The sequence below is a fragment of the Gekko japonicus genome, unplaced genomic scaffold (genome assembly GCF_001447785.1).
Source record: "Gekko japonicus isolate JY-2015 unplaced genomic scaffold, Gekko_japonicus_V1.1 scaffold386, whole genome shotgun sequence".
In the NCBI taxonomy this organism is placed as follows: domain Eukaryota; kingdom Metazoa; phylum Chordata; class Lepidosauria; order Squamata; family Gekkonidae; genus Gekko; species Gekko japonicus.
The window spans coordinates 465802-484136 of NW_015163100.1; the positions used below are offsets into that span (position 1 = coordinate 465802).

Here is an 18335-nt window from a genome sequence, read left to right on the forward strand (position 1 = left end):
ACTCCGTTTCCAAGGCTATTTCAAATCTGCATGAAACTGCTTGGGAGACTTGGAAACCACATGTGGAGATCTGGAATGAAATACTACTAAAGAAGGCAACAGCTAATCAAATGTTTGCAAGGATGCCTGTTTACAAAAAAAAAATAATCCAGGCAACATACTCCCATTATTAAAACAAAATGTGTGCTTACTTGCCTCGAGCTCATGAGAAAGGAGAGAATAAAGATCTAAATAAAGCTCTCAGAAAGAAACGAAAGCCATGACAGTGGCCAGATGGCACCTGGAGGAAAGTAGCCCAGGCTGAATGCTTGGGACCTGCGGTACACCACAGAGACTTGCTATTAAAGATCTGCTTTCCTTTCGAAATCCCAAAATATCAACAAAACATAACAACCAAACTGAAACAAGCATCAAGGCACTGCGATCATAGCTGCAATCAGGGAATAGCCCAAAAGCTGGAGACTCCAGTAACTTCTATAGAAGAAGAAGAAGAGATTGGATTTATACCCCGCCCTTCACTACCCAAAGATGTCTCAGAGGGGCTTACAAACTCCTTTCCCTTCCCCTTCCCACAACAGACACCCTCCTGTGAGGTTGGTGGGGCTGAGAGAGCTCTTGACGAAAACGGCTCTTTTTCAAGAACAGCTCTTATCAGAACTACGGCTTGCCAAGGTCATCCAGCAGGTGCAAGTGGAGGAGTGGGGAATCAAACCCAGTTCTCCCAGATTAGAGTCCACGCACTTAACCATGACACCAAACTGGCTCTCCATAGGCCACCAATGACTGAACGGAGCACTGGCAAACGCTACTGGGAATCTTTCTTTGGACCACCTGCCACCTCCTCGATCTTGAATTGCTCCCCAAAAGCTGTTAGACCCCCCTCAAAAAAAAAATATTGGGAACCGGTCCTGTGTACAATGCATGACACTAAATGCAAAAAAAAAAAAGTAAAAGAGCCACAACACGTCTCTGTGGAGGCAGAGTCCAAGCAGGGCAGCTCCTGGATATCCTCAGCAGTAGCAAAAACCCTTGGCACACATTCCTTGGGAATATCCTCATGGAAAATAAGAGTGAAGCAGCATGCTTTGGGAAGTGGCAGTTACTGAAGTAGAATAAATGTTGATGCTTGTTGATCAAAGTTCCAAATAAAGCAGCAGTCACTATTTGTTTAGGAGACTTTTACCCAGTCTTTCAGACAGCCCTCAACTCAGATTACAAAATCTATTCGAATACAAATCAATGAAACATTTCTTCCCCACATTAGCTACATTAAGTCATGTGATCTGGTCAACAGGATTTTGAAAGAAAATCCTGGGTTTTAAACCTGGTACATCACAACATGCAAAATTCAGTCTACGATCCCATTTGCTAATAATCTATTTGTTAAGCTACCTAGTGGGATTCCTTCAAGTAAAAATAACCTTACTATGCAACTTTCTTCCTTCAGCAAAGAAAAGCCCTGTGATATAGTAGAGATGCTGTGATATAGTTAGTAGAGATTCCCAGTTGTAAATAAAAGGTTCTATTAAAATCTATCCAGTGCTTTCCCCTTCAAGAACCCTCACAAAATTTATAAACACTGTTCTGTGCTCTGGTGGAAACCAGGGGCAATGGAATGAGCCAATCAGCATCTGCAGGATATGAATCCTGACTTTCTTCTTCCTCTAGAAGCAAAAGGGAAGGTGGGGGGGAGAATGAGCCTCGTCCTCCTAGCAGCAAGAAAATTCAGTTTCTCTCACTGCTAAATGGATGGTTGGTTGAAAACAAATATTTCTCAGTCAGTGCTGAAAGACTGGTTATGGCTACTTTTTACAACAAGGGCTGTGCAGTTCAAAACACATCGGGGGGGGGGGGTTCAGCTCCAAGTATCAGGGAGCTGAAAAATATCAGTATTCCCAATTTCCAAATACCGTTTTAGTATTCAGATACAGGCTTTTTTCAGGACTCCAAAAATTTTTTGCTCCATTATTCCTACAGGGAATCTTTCTAGGAGACTGGAGGAGATGTTTTTAAAGCTACTGGCACCAAAACTATAGGGGAGCTGCTGCTGCCTGTCCTCCAAATAACCCCAAATTTCAAGTCTTGTCTTTCATTAAAATTATGCATGATTGGGGATTTCTGAAATTGAAATTGGTCCAGTTCTATGGACCCCTGGACAAAATGTCCCCAGCCATCCTCCATTGATTCCTTGAGAAAAAAAAATCTCTTTTAAAAATGTAAAACCAGAGAATCCACACCAATGTACAATCTGACAATCACCCAAACCAAACAGGAAAGCTGTTGCAAACTGAGCAAATGTAAAACCAGAGAATCTAACCAATGTGCAACCTAAGAATCTACAGAAATATAAAACTTAAGAATCTACACCAATGTAAAGCCCAAGAATCTGAATTTACAACCCAAGAATCTGAAACAATGTAAACCTCAAGAATCTGAATTTACAACCCAAGAATCTGAAACAATGTAAAACTCAAGAATCCATCACCAAAAGTAAATCTGACATGAAGCAACTTGAATACAGCTTTACAAAATCAACTGAAACAATTTAAAGGGGTACAACCTAACACAAATCAACCTGGCAAGCTGATACCAAGCCCGGGAAGGAAAAACAGTTCTGGGAGCCTTCCCAGGATGTTTTGGGACCTATTTACTGGAATACTGGAAAATCCCAGATACCATTAGGAGACTTGAATATATCCAAACAATACTGATAAGGTATTGTTATCTGAACATATATCCCCAGATACACCTGAATGAAAGAGAAGACTGTAAGTGCATGGATACAGGATGAGTCAGGTCTGCCACTGTAGTATTTGCACATAACCAGATGGCGACTCTCAGTGTTTGGCCTCCGTTCCATTATGAATGTCCTTCTTGATTACATGTAAAACATTCAAAATATTCTTAGAAGTCATACTTAACTAAGTGTGACCCCAGTTCCTTCCTAAATGGCTACTTTTAGTGTTTGGCCTCCATTCCACTATGAATGTCCTTCTCAATTACATGTAAAACATTCAAAGTATTCTTAGAAGCCATACTTAACTAAGTGTGACCCCAGTTCCTTCCTAAAATTATCCAACAGTGATTGACAAAGCTCTGAACAAAAATAACTGATACAGGTTTGCAACTTCCACACTTCTCTGCCTCCCCTCTCCTGCTGCCCCCCAGGGGACAAGGGACACCAGGGGACAAGGGGAGATGCCCCACTTGCATGTGCAGAAATGACTGGCAGGCCCCAACCCACTGACTAGAAAGGCTGTATGTACATTTTTAGCATAACATTAAGTGAAGACCTCCACTTCGGCCTTTTGCTGAAGAAGATCTAAGACCCACCACATGGGTATCTGTAAAGGTATGCTAAAATCAGCAGCCAAGGATCTGAGCCACCATCAGCCTGGTCACACAATCAGGCACTAAGCTCCTCACCTATGGCAAGGAGTGGCTGCAAACAAATATGACCCGACCATGCAGAGCCTGACAAAAAGGGATGGAAGTGCACGCAGCTAGGACAGAGGGTAAGCAACTTCAACCTCAAGCCTTCTCTTCAGAGTCACACACACTCTGCTGGAAAGAAACAAATCAACAAAAGAAAAGGCTCTTATAATAAGAATTCCTCCACCAAAGTAGCTTGCTGTATTTGAACAGTTTCTTAGTCACCTAAAGACATATTCCTGCACTACAAAATTTACTGATTCCAACTCAGCCATTCTCTCAAGCAGTATTAAAATATTTAGATTTTAAAATGGAGCAAATAATCACCACCACAATTCACATTGTATGTTCATTTCATATTAACATTTACAAGAATTATTCCACTGATCAAGGAGAAAGTGCTCATGTAAAAAGGCAGTAAAATATTTACCGACTCCATAGCTGAAAGTAGCAGTTAGCAGGACACGGATAAAATCCAAAAGGGTATCCCCGCCAACAAAGTTCTGTACCCTGAAAGACAAAAAAAAAAATTGGCTTGTATAAATATTAAGACTTACAGTCCAACCCTAAGAAAAGCATGTTAAAATTACACCACCTGATAAATCCATAAAAATCTCTTCTTAAATCTATGCTTGCGGTGCTTCACTATTTCAAAAGCCCATTATCAGAACTGGGAGAAAAAACACTTCCAAGGGATAGTGTAATTAAAATTTCATAAATACATATTTCAGTGCTCCAAAATGGTTCCCTGGCACTAGGCCTGACCCCAGGCCCATCTAAAAATGGCTGCAGCCTCACGGTCAAGGTTGTCCTCCCACCCCCAAGAGGAAAAAAATCAGATTCACAAACAGTAGCAAAAAACAGTTGACAAAATCCTGTCATAAAGCCAGGATAAAATGAAGAAGTCAAGGTGTCTGATTTCTTGGCATGGTTTAGAGAGCGGGGGGGGGGGGGCCCCACAAACGTACGCCATTTAATTTGCACGAACCCTGACAACAAGCTGCTGATTGCGATAACCTGGGATCCACCAAATTACATAACTTGTTTACCCATCATTCAGGCTGCTGTCAGAAGCTGAAGATTTAACAAGGCGAGGGCATAGAAAGACTGTGTGCAAGAATGAAGATAGTAGGACATGATTCACCCCCCCCCCCCAAAGAAAAAAATTACTGGGGCAAGACAACCAATTAATTGTCCATAACAAGATACATAAGCTATAACAGAGGCTATCAATGCAAGTAAGCACTGACAAACACCACTGTCAGTTCTACCTTACCTTACAACTATCCCCATGCTAGCTATTTACATAAACACTAAGAGGAGAAACAAATATTCTCCAATAAAATACTCCCTCCTTTTTTAAATATTGCCCTCATAGCTATAAAAAACTAACCACTACCAAAAGAATATCTGGTGCCTGCTATTAAAATTCTAGAACAAGCAGGTTGTGACTCATAATTGCAGAGAAGCCAGCTGTTAAGTCAAAAAAGCCAACATTAACCTATAAAGGAAAAGATTTATGCATTCAAAAGCTACATGTACAATCTTTACCAGCAAATGAATGCAGAAGAAATTAAGTATGAGCAACGCAGCACAATAATAATGACCACAGAACGGTCTGAAGGCACAAGACGCAATTCTATTGCTCATACTAAGCAGGTCTGGTCCTGCAGGACCCCTTGGATGGGAGACCACATGGGAACCCCATGTAAACCTCTCTGTGGGAATCATGGGAGCATTAAATGCAATAAAAACAATACAAATGAGAGACCCCAGTCTTTGGAGACAAACATTCTAGTGCTCATTCTGAGAAATTAGCCCCAAGAATGCATCTCGAAATCACAACCACCCTCATAGCCCTGCTGCAAAAGGAGGAAGAACTGTAAAGCACTTTGTACAATAAAACATTTAAGTGATAAGCCACGTTCTTTCATCCAAAGAGACAAGGAATATATCCTGCCATTCAACCGAGGAAGAAAGCTCTTGGGTGAAAACCACTGTATGGACACATCTGTGTCGTTGCCTAGTTCCAATTTATTTCATTTAAAACATTTTAATGTCAGCTTTCCACCCAATTAGGAACCCCACATAAAAGCAACACTAGAATCAGGGAGGAGGCCCAACAGCTAATGACTTCACAAACGCCAGTACAACACAATAAAGACCACAGCTGAACTGTGCAAGTAAACCCATGTGACTACACTGCATAACAAACCAACCTAGACAGCAGAGGGATAGGAACTATGCCAAGCCAAGTACAGAACATTCCATTTGGAAAGAACCTCAGATATGTTTAAAGATGCTGAAGCAGATGGTGAGCATTCCTCTCAACTAGTAAGCCAGCTCACTGAACCAGCAATATTTGCTGAAATTAAGCAACGCAAGAGCTCCAAATGCTGAACTAAAACGTGGAATGTATGTATTGCTGCTGAAGGTTTCGAATGCAGGGGGAAACTGCTGCTTAGTTAATCATGCAGGCAAGTCAATGCATCTCTATTTGCATTCTCTCTGCAAGTTATTCTCTCTGCATATATAGGCAACTTCATCTCTCTGGCACTATCAAGCAACCTAATGCTAAGAAAAACCAAAGGATTTATTGCTATGTTGACAGTATGCTCCTGAGGAATGGACAAACCACCATACACTACTGGGGGCAGAAGGCTTGAGCACGGAGATATTTAAAGCGGGGGGGGGGGGGACAAAACAAACAGGTCTTTCCTGTTTGTCTGCTTTTTCCCCTGGGGCTTGAAAGTTTGTCCCCCACCATTAACCTGAACTTTTCCATTTTTCCAATGGAAAAATTGGGAAATTTGGGGAAAACACTGAAAAATCCTGGCAACTCTTCTTCTTTTGGAATGCTTTTATGACAAGCTTATATTCACTCAATGTGTAGCATAAAAAACTGTGTAGGACAATCTACAGCATTCGCTAATGTCAATTCCAAGACATACAACATATCTGATATTAGTATGCAAAAATATGTTTGATAAAATAAAGACGGGAGGGCCTGGCATGATGTGGCCCCGTGGGGTCATGAAGAGTCAGACTCGGTTGTGCGACTGAACAACAACACAACGTGTTTCCAATATTATAAACTTGATATCCAAGTAGGTTACATAAGAACCTAAGAGACGCCAATGTTGGATCAGGCCAAAGGCCCATCCAGTCCAACACTCTGTGTCACACAGTGGCCAGGAATACCATCAGGTGCCATCAGGAGGTCCACCAGTGGGGCCATATACTCATCCTACCTGTCATGAGTATATGAGACTAGTTTTGTCCAAATACCTTGCTTTTCTTTACTATAAAATTTGTTTTCTAATTTCAGCTTCTTTTTCCCATCTCTTAGCTGCCAAAAAATAAGACACGAGTACCAAGACAGAATGGGGAGCAGCAGTTTTCGCATGAATCCAGTTACCTGCAGAGACATCTAAATACTTTAATGCAGTCAGCCTCTAAAAGCAGCTAGGAAAGAGAAACCAGACTGGCAGCCTCTGACACAAGAACTCCCAGATAGGAGGAGCCATGTGAAAAAACAATCTGAGAAAAGGGGCACATTTAGAGGACAGGTGGTAGATGAACTTCCTGGGTAAAGTGAGGAACAGATGGGGAGAGAGCACTGGAATGAAAAGCAAAGGAGGGCTGATTAGTTTTCAGGAGAGCACTTTGCAAAAAAGACAAAGCAAAACGCCTTTCTAATGTTACACTTCTATTTCTGTTAACTGCCAAAGGGATCTTTTGCAATTCTAAGCAGAAAGGAGCCAGGATGCCATGCGGAGGAGAAAACAAAGCAGGTAAGGCAACACACCTGATCAAGCCAACTGGGCAAAACCCTAAAGGCTTGCAAAGATTTCAGAACACTTTTTAGGGTACTAGAATGTTAAGTCTTTTCCGGTCTTTATTCATCACCATGCTGCATCCAAGAAACTCATGGAGTTCTCCTGCTTTACTTTCACACCCACCTTGTGAGCTAACACAGGCAATGGGTGATTTTCCCAAAGCCGTACAGTGAGCTTAATGGCTCAACATAAACTTGCACTCAGGTCCTCACAGTCAAAACCAACGGTCTGTGCCTGTATTTTAAACTCTGCTATGCCCTCCCCTCCAAAGATCATTTTCGATAGGCACACAAAATTCCTTTCGAAGACATCTGAACCAAGTCTGAGGAACTCAAAGCTCAAGGAGCTGGATTTCACCTATTTCACTGTGTGTGGCACACCATCGCTGGGCTATGAGCCACCATTCTGGGATAAAGAACGGAAATTTTATCCTGCAGTCCCAGGTCCCATATATGTATGTGCGTGCTTTCCAAAGGTGTGGGGCAGAAAATTCCACAGAAAATTTTCTGTTTCATAAAACTAACAAAAATGAATGGATATTGCTGTCAATATGATTATTAGGCAAGACTGGCAATTTCTAAGTTGTGATTAATGTTTTCCATGTGATTATCCCTAGAATTAATGTGTGAGAATGTCATGGTATGTTTTATTGACTTGGGGAGGCACAAATACATAATCAAATTTTTAAAATCAAGTTATTAATTTGTTTGCTTTGCAAGGCAAATCTAAGCCAAAGCTAAAAGTGTTATCTCTGTCTTCCCTCACATGGCAGACGGATTACTGTAATCACCAGTCTAATAAGGAACTAAAAAGCAATGCAAGGGACATTGTGAAGAGTAACACTCAAGCAGAGGTACTGCACTGGCCTCCCTGAAAGAGTTAAATGCTACTGGAACAGGTGAGTGGACAACTTCCTATGCTGGTTTCGGGGCACGCTCAAATCAGTGTGTCAATCACGTTCAGTACCACTGACTTTTTTTTTTAATTTAAAAAATGTAAGAGAATGTACATGCTATATTGCCTTTAAATTTTACAAATATTATTTCAATAAAATAATTCCCAAATAAGTTTGATGTTGTTTAAAATGCAATATAAAGCATGCTCTCTCCCCCCCCCCCAATCAATTATTGCAGTGCAACTATCTGTTCCTATGAGGCATAAAATTAGCATGGGGTCCAGTTAAAAGTTTGTTTATTAAACAGGTCAAAACAAATGTGCTAAATCAGATCACATTCCATTTAGGACATCCAGGTGTTTTCCAGAAAAACTCTAGAATTTTTAAAATTCTTCCCCCCCCCCCGCAGAAACCCCATACCACTATTCCTAACCCCTTCTTACTCATGACAATATTCTTTTAGTTGCAGACAGAAAATTATTTTAGTGTCATATCCTTCATACCCAGTTCTGAGAATCTGTATTGCTGACATCCTGTATACTACTAAAATTTATTTTGGGGGGGAAACAGTCTCAGTAGGATTAGGGGTCAGACTTGGGTTTCAAGCAGGGCTCAGTCTCTGCTGAACATAGGCAGTCCTTCAAGTAATGTTAACATTAAAGGAAATCCCAGGAAGACGCTCTCGTTCAGACATGTGAAACCCTTATGCCAACCCTTCTCCTAGCTTAACAGAAACCTAACTGAATGCAAGATGTCACCAGCTTCACCCAGTTGATGGGTTATCGACTATTCCAGCCACATTTGTTGAACAAATCTATAAATGTCCTGGATCCACAGCATGCTATAATGGGAACTTTAATTCATATTTTATCTTGGAAGCCTTAAACAAGGCGATCCATTTGGATGGACGATGTCTCTTTTATTAGACCTTCTCAGATCAAAAAGGGACTTGGGCAAAATTTACTTACAGACTAGGTTCTCCAAAAGTACTTACTTGCTGACCGCCTCTAACAATTATTAACCCCAAGAGGAACACTGCAGTGAAATAACTGGGAGGTTTTTTCCTTCCTCAGCATCACCAACAGTAAGGTTAGAAGAAAGGATATTTGAATAAAGAGAACAGCGTCTTACATGTTTTACAAGTTGCAGCATTACTTAATGATGTGCAACTTTATTTTATTTGACTCATACCCCGCTCCCTTCCCTGCAAGCAATGCTCAGGGTGGCTAATTAGCAGAGTTGTTTTTTATAATCTGCTCTTTACTACCCGAAGGAGACTCAGAGCGGCTTACAATCACCTTTCCCTTCCTCTCCCCACAACAGACACCCTGTGAGGTAGGTGGGGCTGGGAGAGCTCTGAGAGAACTGACTGACCCAAGGTCACCTGGCTGGCCTCATGTGGAGGAGTGAGGAATCAAACTCAGTTCTCCAGATTAGAGTCCGCCGCTCATAACCACTACACCAAAGTGACATCAACAAGAAAAACAAACCAACTGCCCACAGTTTCCCATAAGACAAACTCATTCTAGAACTCAGAATGCACACTTCCGTAGACCACTGAGCCCCCACCCCCTTCCCTCATTGTCTCAAGGCAGTTCCCACCTGCTCGGTCTTGGCAAAGTCACTTCCTCAGAATGGACCATAAGAGCAGCCATGTTGAATCAGGCCAGTGGCTCAGCCAGTCGAACACTCTGTGTCACACAATGGCCGAAACTTGGGTGCCATCAGGAGGACCAGAACTCCGTAAGCCCCCACACACAGTTTCCCCCCCCCAAGCATCAAGAAGACAGAGCATCACTGCCCCAGAGATAGCGTTCCATCTATACCTTATGGCTAATAGCCACTGAAGGACCTCTGCTCCAGATGTTTATCCAATCCCCTCTTGAAGCGGTCTATGCTTGTAGCCACCACCACTTCCTGCGGCAGTGAATTCCACACAAACTCAGATGCTTCAGTGAGGCGGACTAAGGTCTTATTGTGAGTAGCTGGTGCCTGGCACAGGTGATGGGTGACCTGTCCCCACAATGAACACCACCCTTCTAACACAGAGACCAAAATAATGAATGGATATGAAGCAAGCCTACACAATGCCCCGTTAATGAGCTGCCTTATTAGGATTTATAAAACTGTGCTGATTTAGATTTAACATGAGACAGAATTAAGAACACACACGCAAAACCACTGTTTGTTCAAGCCTATCCAACAGGTCTGAAGACTCACGTGGTAGCCTTTCTAGGGTGTGAACCACTTGCTTCCCAGCATACCACAGCATGCGTCACTCTGCCATCTAACTGCAAACCCAACCACCCACCCACCCACCCCCGGTCCCAACACAGGAGAAACTGATGCCAATCAGGGAGATCTGCAAGCTCCAAAAAAGGCACGAGAGTGGCCAGATAAGCTTTTGCTTCTCAGGATGAGCTCTGTTGCTCTAAAGGAGCGCTCGGAGCAGCGGACCTCCATGAACCTCGGCCCAGAGACGGCTTCCCCAAGTGAGACAGGCAGCAGCCGAGTGGAGTCTGACGACAAGGAGAACATCCTCACGCCCCTGACGAGAAAGCAAGAGCAAAGAATACACAGATGCAGAACGTTACATCCATTTAAATATTTCATAAAATTAATTGCCTAGAAAGATTTACCCCAAAAAAGGGTGGCAGAGGGAGGGATACAAAACAACATTCTTCCTTTACTTTAAAATGCCTCGAATTCAAGAGAGAATGTAAATGCAGCTTTCTTGTGTACTTGAGCAGCCAAAGCATTTTCAGTTCAATTACCTGGAGAAAGGCTCACATGCTCCTCCCTCCCGCAATCATAATTCATTGTTTGGTTGGAACAAATCACTTGTAGTTTGTTCCGTGACCTCCGAAGAGGCTTCTGTTATGTTTCATGGTCCTTTTTATGTTAGTTCCAGGATACTAGATTCTGGAGCAGTTCCAGCCCAGGTTTTACTCATCTCTCTGGATGAGCTGGCTAGAAGAATGGCTATGAACGATTCTGGTTGGCCTTGTGCTCCTTAATTCATTCATCCTGAATAAAGTTAGCTATATGTTTATTTAAAAGCCCACCAGCATCTTCCTGGATGACTGCGGCATCTCAAGGCTTTCAAGTCGCTTTTTTATTAATTGAAAAATTTCTCAAAATATTGATCTCGAAACTGCTCTTGAGATGGCCTCCTAATTCTTGAGGAAGAAATCCTGATTCATCATGAAACTCTGAACAATTATTTCTCTCATTTTTACACCACCATCTTAAGTCTCCCAAGCCTTAACAAGCCTACAAAGCAGATATTCTCAGAGAGAAGAAAAGCTGACAGTGATTTGCCCAAAGCCAATTAATATTTATATCCAACTTTCTGCCAATATTGGCTTCCCAAAGCTATTTGCGATAATTAAAATCCGTCATGAAGATAAAACGTGTTAGTATATCAATACTTCTCTGGGTACACGCTTATATACTTGCACAGTTGCCACACAGTAAATCCAAGAGAATTAATATAAATTAAAAGGGTATCTGACCTATATCAATGATAGACAATTACATAGCAGTTTAGCAATTTATGTACTTAATCAAAGGAAAAGGTTATCACGCTACAACAGTTGGTGGCTGGTGAGACCCACACCGAACTGCACCAGCCCCTCAAGAGCAAATGCTAGAAGCAAAGGCAGGCCTCTGCCAACCGGATCCTTTACTCAGGAAGGGGACAGAACCATTTGACTTATTCTAGGCCTCAGTTATAGGCTCCTTTTCTCAAAAGCACAAGAGCAAGAGTTTAAATTAAGGGTGAAGTATTATTGATTCTAGAGCCCTCTATTTTGCTGTCTTGCAATAAAGAACTCTCCACCATTTCTCCATGCACGTCCAAACTCACCAATGTCATTCACATCAACGGTCTCTGCAGCAGCCTATCTGTTCCTTGAGAATGAAGCCCTGAGCTTATGACGACTTCTTGTTCAATATATGGGCGTGGCAGCATAGGAGTTCTATGAGGATTTGTGTGGAGACCAGGAAACGATCCTGCAGCATCAGAAGGCTGTTTGGATCAAATCCATAAATGCTACTAGAATTCAGACTTGCTGCTAGTGGGCGGGATGCCTGGGGCAGTTTCTCTACACAAATGTGAGCGCCTGTCCACGCTCAGGCTTTTGAGGCCTCCCATTCCCACTGTACCTTCTGTTCAATCAAAAAGGCATTCTAAAGGTTCAGGAGAACCCGCTCTAAGACAGCTTACAATGCAGCATGTCAGTGGCATTCAAGATCCTGTCTGTGTGCAGGAATGTCTGGATGTCCACGCGGTACTCAGTCTTTTCCAGCAAAAACAGGAATGCAAAAAGTCTATGTAAGAATCAGTGTTCCCTCTAAGCTGAGTTAGTGTGAGCCGGCTCACAGTCTTTCAGCCTCCGGCGCACACATTTTTGTCTTAGCTCAGGAAGGATGGCTCCAGAGCAAACTAATTTTTGCAGGAGCCAAACCGCTCGCCCACAACTTTAATGCCAGTAGCTCACAAAGTAGAATTTTTGCTCAAAAGACTCCACAGCTTAGAGGGAGCATTGGTCAGAATGTGATTTCTAAAAGCACCTTAAAAATCAGACATGTTCCTACAAGCAGGATACATGTCTATAATCTATACAGCAAGCACAGTACTTCTTACTATGTTGATGCTAAATACCATCTCATTATTGGAAAGAAAAACCCTTCCAGAAACTGAAATAGCAAACACAAGTTCTCAGAGCTAAAGATTACATTTCTTTCTTCTCATTCTTGTTCTGGTTGGTAAAGACCTGATTACGTATATGCAAGGATGAAATTATGCCGTTCTTTATTAAAAACCACAGAAAATGCCATTTAGATTGCTTGCCACTTGGAGAAGTTGGGGTAGTAAAGGCAGATCTTTCCAATGGAAGCATCAAGACTCTTTTTTTCCCCATCCAGGTATGACAATTTAAAAGATCTAAGGGAGCTAAAGCACTGTTCGTGTCCAGAGATTTCCCGTATCCTGCACATTTACAGATTGAGAGGATTACTCAAGCCATTTTTCCCTTCATCTTAGACCATGCCTAAGGTTGCTAGAAAATGCTAAATTAGGAACAGTTTGTGCCGACAGCAAGCAACATAAGGCCCACAAGCCACATGCTGAGACATTTTGTACAGCCCACAGCTTCCAAAAAAAAAAAAAATCATTGAAATCTCATCTTTTCAAAATGTTTCTGGCCCACATGGCTGTAGAAGCAGGTGCGCCAAGACATGAAGGCAGTATTCACGAACATACTAATGCTATTCTTCCAGTGCCACGACTTCCAAAGCCCATGCAGCATCCTCAAGGCCTAAATCAGACAGAGAGAGGGCTGGCAGGATAAGACTTCTTTCTTTACTCAGAGCAGTTTCAAACTGAATGCAGGACTTGCCTAATTACTTAATGCCCTCAATGATGCAAATTCCATCAGGCCACCAAAACCTGGGGATTCAGCTAAGACTTCTGCTTCCCGATATGTCCTCCAGCAACTGCCCTCCCCACATCACATGCTCTACTCTTGCTCCCCCCACATCTGTAGGTCAGGATTTGCCCTTCTGCACTGCAAGCAACAACAAGATCTGCTCTGTCAGTCTACCCGAACTTCAGATTGATTTATTTTGCATAAGAACTACACTGCTTTTTTAAAAAAAAAAAAAATTCAATGGCCTTAAGGTTAAATAGATTCCAAGTTTGACAGGATTTTTGTTTTCCCAAACGGGAACCAAGAAAACCTCTGCAAACCAAAGGAAGAATTGATCTGCCTCTCACAGAAATGCCTACCCCACCGACAGGGCACCACATTCTCCACAGAGAACAAAAGGGCAACGACCTTGCTGGCGATGACTCAAGACAGAAAGCACAATCTGTTAATTTACCATCAAATGATAAGTTATTAAAAGGTGTCCTTAAAAAAACATACACAGACACACACACATGAACACTGTCTCCTGTATTGCAAAACATTAAAAATTTTCAATGGAGCTTCATGACACAGGAAGAAAGTGCTACTAATTAAGCCATTTTAGTACATGAATATAAAATGCAAGATTGTAAATCCTATCATGAATACACGCTGCTCACATCCTGAGCCCACTGAAGCACCCAACTCATGATAAAAGAAGCTGTTTGTAAAATACTCAGTGTTTACATTGCTAAAAGATGTTCAAAACAAGCCAATCCAGTTATAATTTTTATAAAGCACATCTCCTAACAGGCAGGGTTCGGTCCCTGAAAAACTGCAGCATGACTAACACAGCTCCATTATAAGAGGCCATGTAACCTAGCACTTGTTAGCAGTCAGCGCCACACTAGACTGAGTTTCCATGACAACCCAGGGAAAAAAATATATAAAGCAAACTACAGTTAAGCGAAAATTATACTCCATGACAATACATGCAAAACACAGAGATATTTGCAGTAGTTTCTGATGAAGCACTTTAACGTACCTCTGCATGCTGATCAAAAAAAAAATTAGTTACAGAAGAAATATTTATTAATGATTTTTCAATATGTGTTGAGTACATTTATCTTTGCCTCATTTGACACAAACACATTTAAAGCTGCAAAAAAAAAAAACCCCAATAAAACATTTGAATCTGAGATAAGAACCTGACGTTCTTCTTATCTTTCATTAGAATTATGCATGATTGGGGTTTTCTGAAATTGTAGTTTTCATAGCTGCAGTCTGTGGCTGGTGAACATGTTTTTTGCAAGCACTTCCCAGGAGAGCACAGCTTTGAATCGGCTGTTCAGATGCTCTGAATTCTGAAATAAATTTGGCTGTAACTGGAACAAGAAATTGCTTTCTTTGTTTGAAGACTTGTACTCTGAATGGTTCTTTCTTGCAAGGGTGGGAGCTGTCTAAATGTGCTCTGTGAGGAAAGAATAATCACACAGTACTTCACTAGTTCTGTCAAACACGTTAAAATAGACAGCCAAAGGCACACAGCAAAGCCTCACGCTCAAAACTACTCATCGATAATTTTTCTCAGATCGACATTTTGTAAATGCAAGCGTCACAGTCTGAAACAGACATAAAGATACGCAATTTGTGTAATGGCTACAATTGTTGGCATTTTTCCTACCTGAAATTCATTTGAAGTGAAATGTTTGTTGCACATCACTCTATATGGAAACCATATATGGGATCTGTGCTAATTTTCCCCATATAGACTTGTCACTATCCAAGCATTTAATTAGTTTTGAGCATTAAAGATTTTAGTCTCATGCAGGTAGTTATAAACAGCCCAGCCATCTTGAAAAGCACTGCCAGGGAAGGGAATCTTAAAGACATTCCTGCCAAACAAGTCCAGGAAATTAGCAAAGCCTTGAACCCACATGGCGTACACTGCTGCTGACTCTCTCCTATTCCCTTCCCCCCCTCCACACACACACACCATGAGTCATCAGGACTGCAACCGTTTATTACAGTGGAAGAGCTACACAGGGCTTGAAAAATTCACCCCATGTCTATAATGCAGCGCACAGGATAGGACCCGGAGCACGCTATCGCCCATGAAGCTTAATGTTTAAGCACAGAGACTTCAGTAAACCCCAGTGGGGAACACTTGCTAGATGTGTGTCTGAAGCATTATTTCGCTAGTCTAAAGATATGGAACAAAATTTGACACCAATAATTGAAGTGAGAAAATATAAGCTGCGCTGAGGGAAAGGAAGCAGCTCCGTAGTACAGTTCAGACTCAAAAAGCCTGACTTTAAGAAAAACAGTCTGTATTACAGCTCTGCTCTTCCAATACTTTCTGGCAAAACAGCTTGCTGGAGCCTTCAGAATGTCCCACTCAGAAAGCACCCACAGGGTCTCTAGGCAATTATATTACATTCTGGAGTGGCAGAAAGGGCCATCAAGCCACAGCAAACTTATAGTAACCCCAGAGGGTTTTCAAGGCAATTCCCAAACAGAGCTAGTTTCTGTGCAGCAACCCCAGACTTCCTTGGTGGTCTCCCAATCTAAGTACTCACCAGCGCCCACCCTGCTGAGCTTCTGACGATATGGGGCTAGTCTGCACCATTCAGATCATAGTATATTACACTGACAAACTCTAATTCAGGGAGCAAAACTCACACATGACATGTACATACAGAGAGAAAGAGAGACCTGCAGTACCAAACTGCCATGCCAGGGATCCTATGACAAGTCAACCCTGAGAGTCTACAGGCTCTTCCCCCAATGATATGCCAAGGTAAACATGTTCTTTTCCTACAGGCTTCAAAAGAAAAGGCACATTGCAGCTGCAGAGCAAAATCATAGTTCTACATGTTTAAAATCACTCCACCAAACAAAGAGAGGCCGTAATTAAGCTGGTAAGGAGACGGCAGCCTGGCTTCATACAGCAACAGAATATTCCTTTTTAGATGTATTCGACGCTGTGAGACTGACGACCGTGCACAAAAATAAACTCTATTAAGAGCCTGGTCATATGATGCAGTGCTCTGCTGCTACAGGGCTTAGGAGCCCAAGGTGGCCAGGACGCTTCTAGGCCTCGTGCCAGTGCCAAGAAGCTCCGTGCCCGCAATACAGTGCAGAGGTGACTCATGAGAGTGTGCATGCTGTGCTGTCAGGGCAGGCCAGGATTGAGAAGGCCCATGGAAACACCCTCTGAACGGCTCTCTGGGAACAGCCCAGCCTGAGAATTATCAAGAGGGAATTGGATAAACATATGGAGCAGAGGTCCCTCAGTGGCCATTAGCCACAAGGGATAGATAGGAACTCTCAGTCTGGGGCAGGTGATGCTCTGTCTTCTTGGTGCTGGGGGGGGGGTCAACAGTGAGAGGGCTTCTAGTGTCCTGGCCCCACCGGTGGACCTCCTGATGGCACCTGGTATTTCTGGCCACTGTGTGACACAGAGTGTTGGACTGGATGGGCCATTGGCCTGATCCAACAATGGCTTCTCTTATGTTCTTATATGGCGCAGAGGAGCCAACATTGGCTTCTCTTGTGTTCTTATAAGAAGGGATGATTGCAGACCCTCCTTGCCGCTCACTGACCAGGGGCTGCTGCAATTACCACTGATCAACAGGATCAGGCTGCCCAACAGTAGGCACAGCTATCTGATCACACGGCCGGAGCCCATGTGGGCCAAAACCTTTACAAACACAGAGCCATATTTACCAAGCACTGTGGCCTGTCTTACTTTGTTTCACTACAAGAGCTGAAATTCAGATATACAGCACTAGAGCCTTTTCAAAAGCCAGCCTGGTTTTTTCTTTCATATGGCCTCCACTGCTCTACAGTGAAGAGGCACTTTTTTCAGTTGAATCCCATAGTGATCTTTAAAATATCACGTTCCTAAATCGGCAGCCACCGATGGTAATGAAAATAACACTTTCTGAAATAAACGCTCTGGTGTGTCAACTAAAAATAACTGGCATAAGATGAGTAAGAAATGGTTGTACAAAATGTCAGTCTTAACTTTTAGCTAGTTAGTGCAAAGGAGTGCAAAGGTTTTTGACAGACAAACTAAAAGGCTGAACGCAACCATAACATGTCCCTGCAAACTTCAATGCCCCCCCACCCCCACCTTGCTTAGATGCTTGTTCAGACCCGCGCAAAACTGGAAGCTTCCAAAAAGTGGGAGAGGCTTCTGATTACCTTCAGGAGCCCCAACTCACCTTCACAAGCAGAAGGGCCCATGCCCGAGGGAAGGGGAAGGAGGTGGAAGAGCAGCAAGCCACAGCCTGTTCTGATTAAGCACAGAAGCGCCTGGTCTCTGCCAGCAACCCTCACAACAACATCAAAGCAACTACTGGCAGGATAGGAACTCGGGATTCACTGGCTTACCACCAGCAAGCATTAAGTTCGCTTCAGAAAGAATGGCTGTCCCAATCCGCAGCAGAAGTTTCAAAATGGACTACAAAAGTCACTTGGGGGACACCACTGCTTTCTGTCTCAACCTTCCAACAAACAGCTGAGGTAGAGGCTCCGCTTCAGAGCAAGACTATAAAGGAAGCAAATACAATGCCATCCATTTTATTGTTCCAATAATGCTGTAAGATCAGCGAGGCAAGCAGCTAACCAGCAGTCACCTCCAGCATTTTTGGTGCAGTGGAAATTCGAGTCCCAGGCTCCCCAGTTCATCCAGGAATCATGAACCCAACAACTCACGTATCTCCAAAGGGAATTTAGCCAGGCGGCTGTTCT

At 42.7% G+C, this 18335-nt stretch overlaps 2 protein-coding genes across 3 annotated transcripts in view; one reads left to right on the top strand and one right to left on the bottom strand.

Annotated features, from left to right (window-relative positions):
- ANKRD11 (ankyrin repeat domain 11) overlaps positions 1-3937 on the bottom strand; it is a 211701-nt gene extending 207764 nt beyond the window's left edge. For both annotated transcript variants that reach the window (XM_015406704.1, XM_015406702.1), the window contains exon 1: positions 3863-3937. The gene's annotated coding sequence lies outside the window, so the exon portion shown is untranslated. The remainder of the gene's footprint in view (positions 1-3862) is intronic.
- SPG7 (spastic paraplegia 7 (pure and complicated autosomal recessive)) overlaps positions 1-18335 on the top strand; it is a 159273-nt gene that overhangs the window by 82730 nt on the left and 58208 nt on the right. The gene's annotated exons all lie outside the window — the stretch shown is intronic.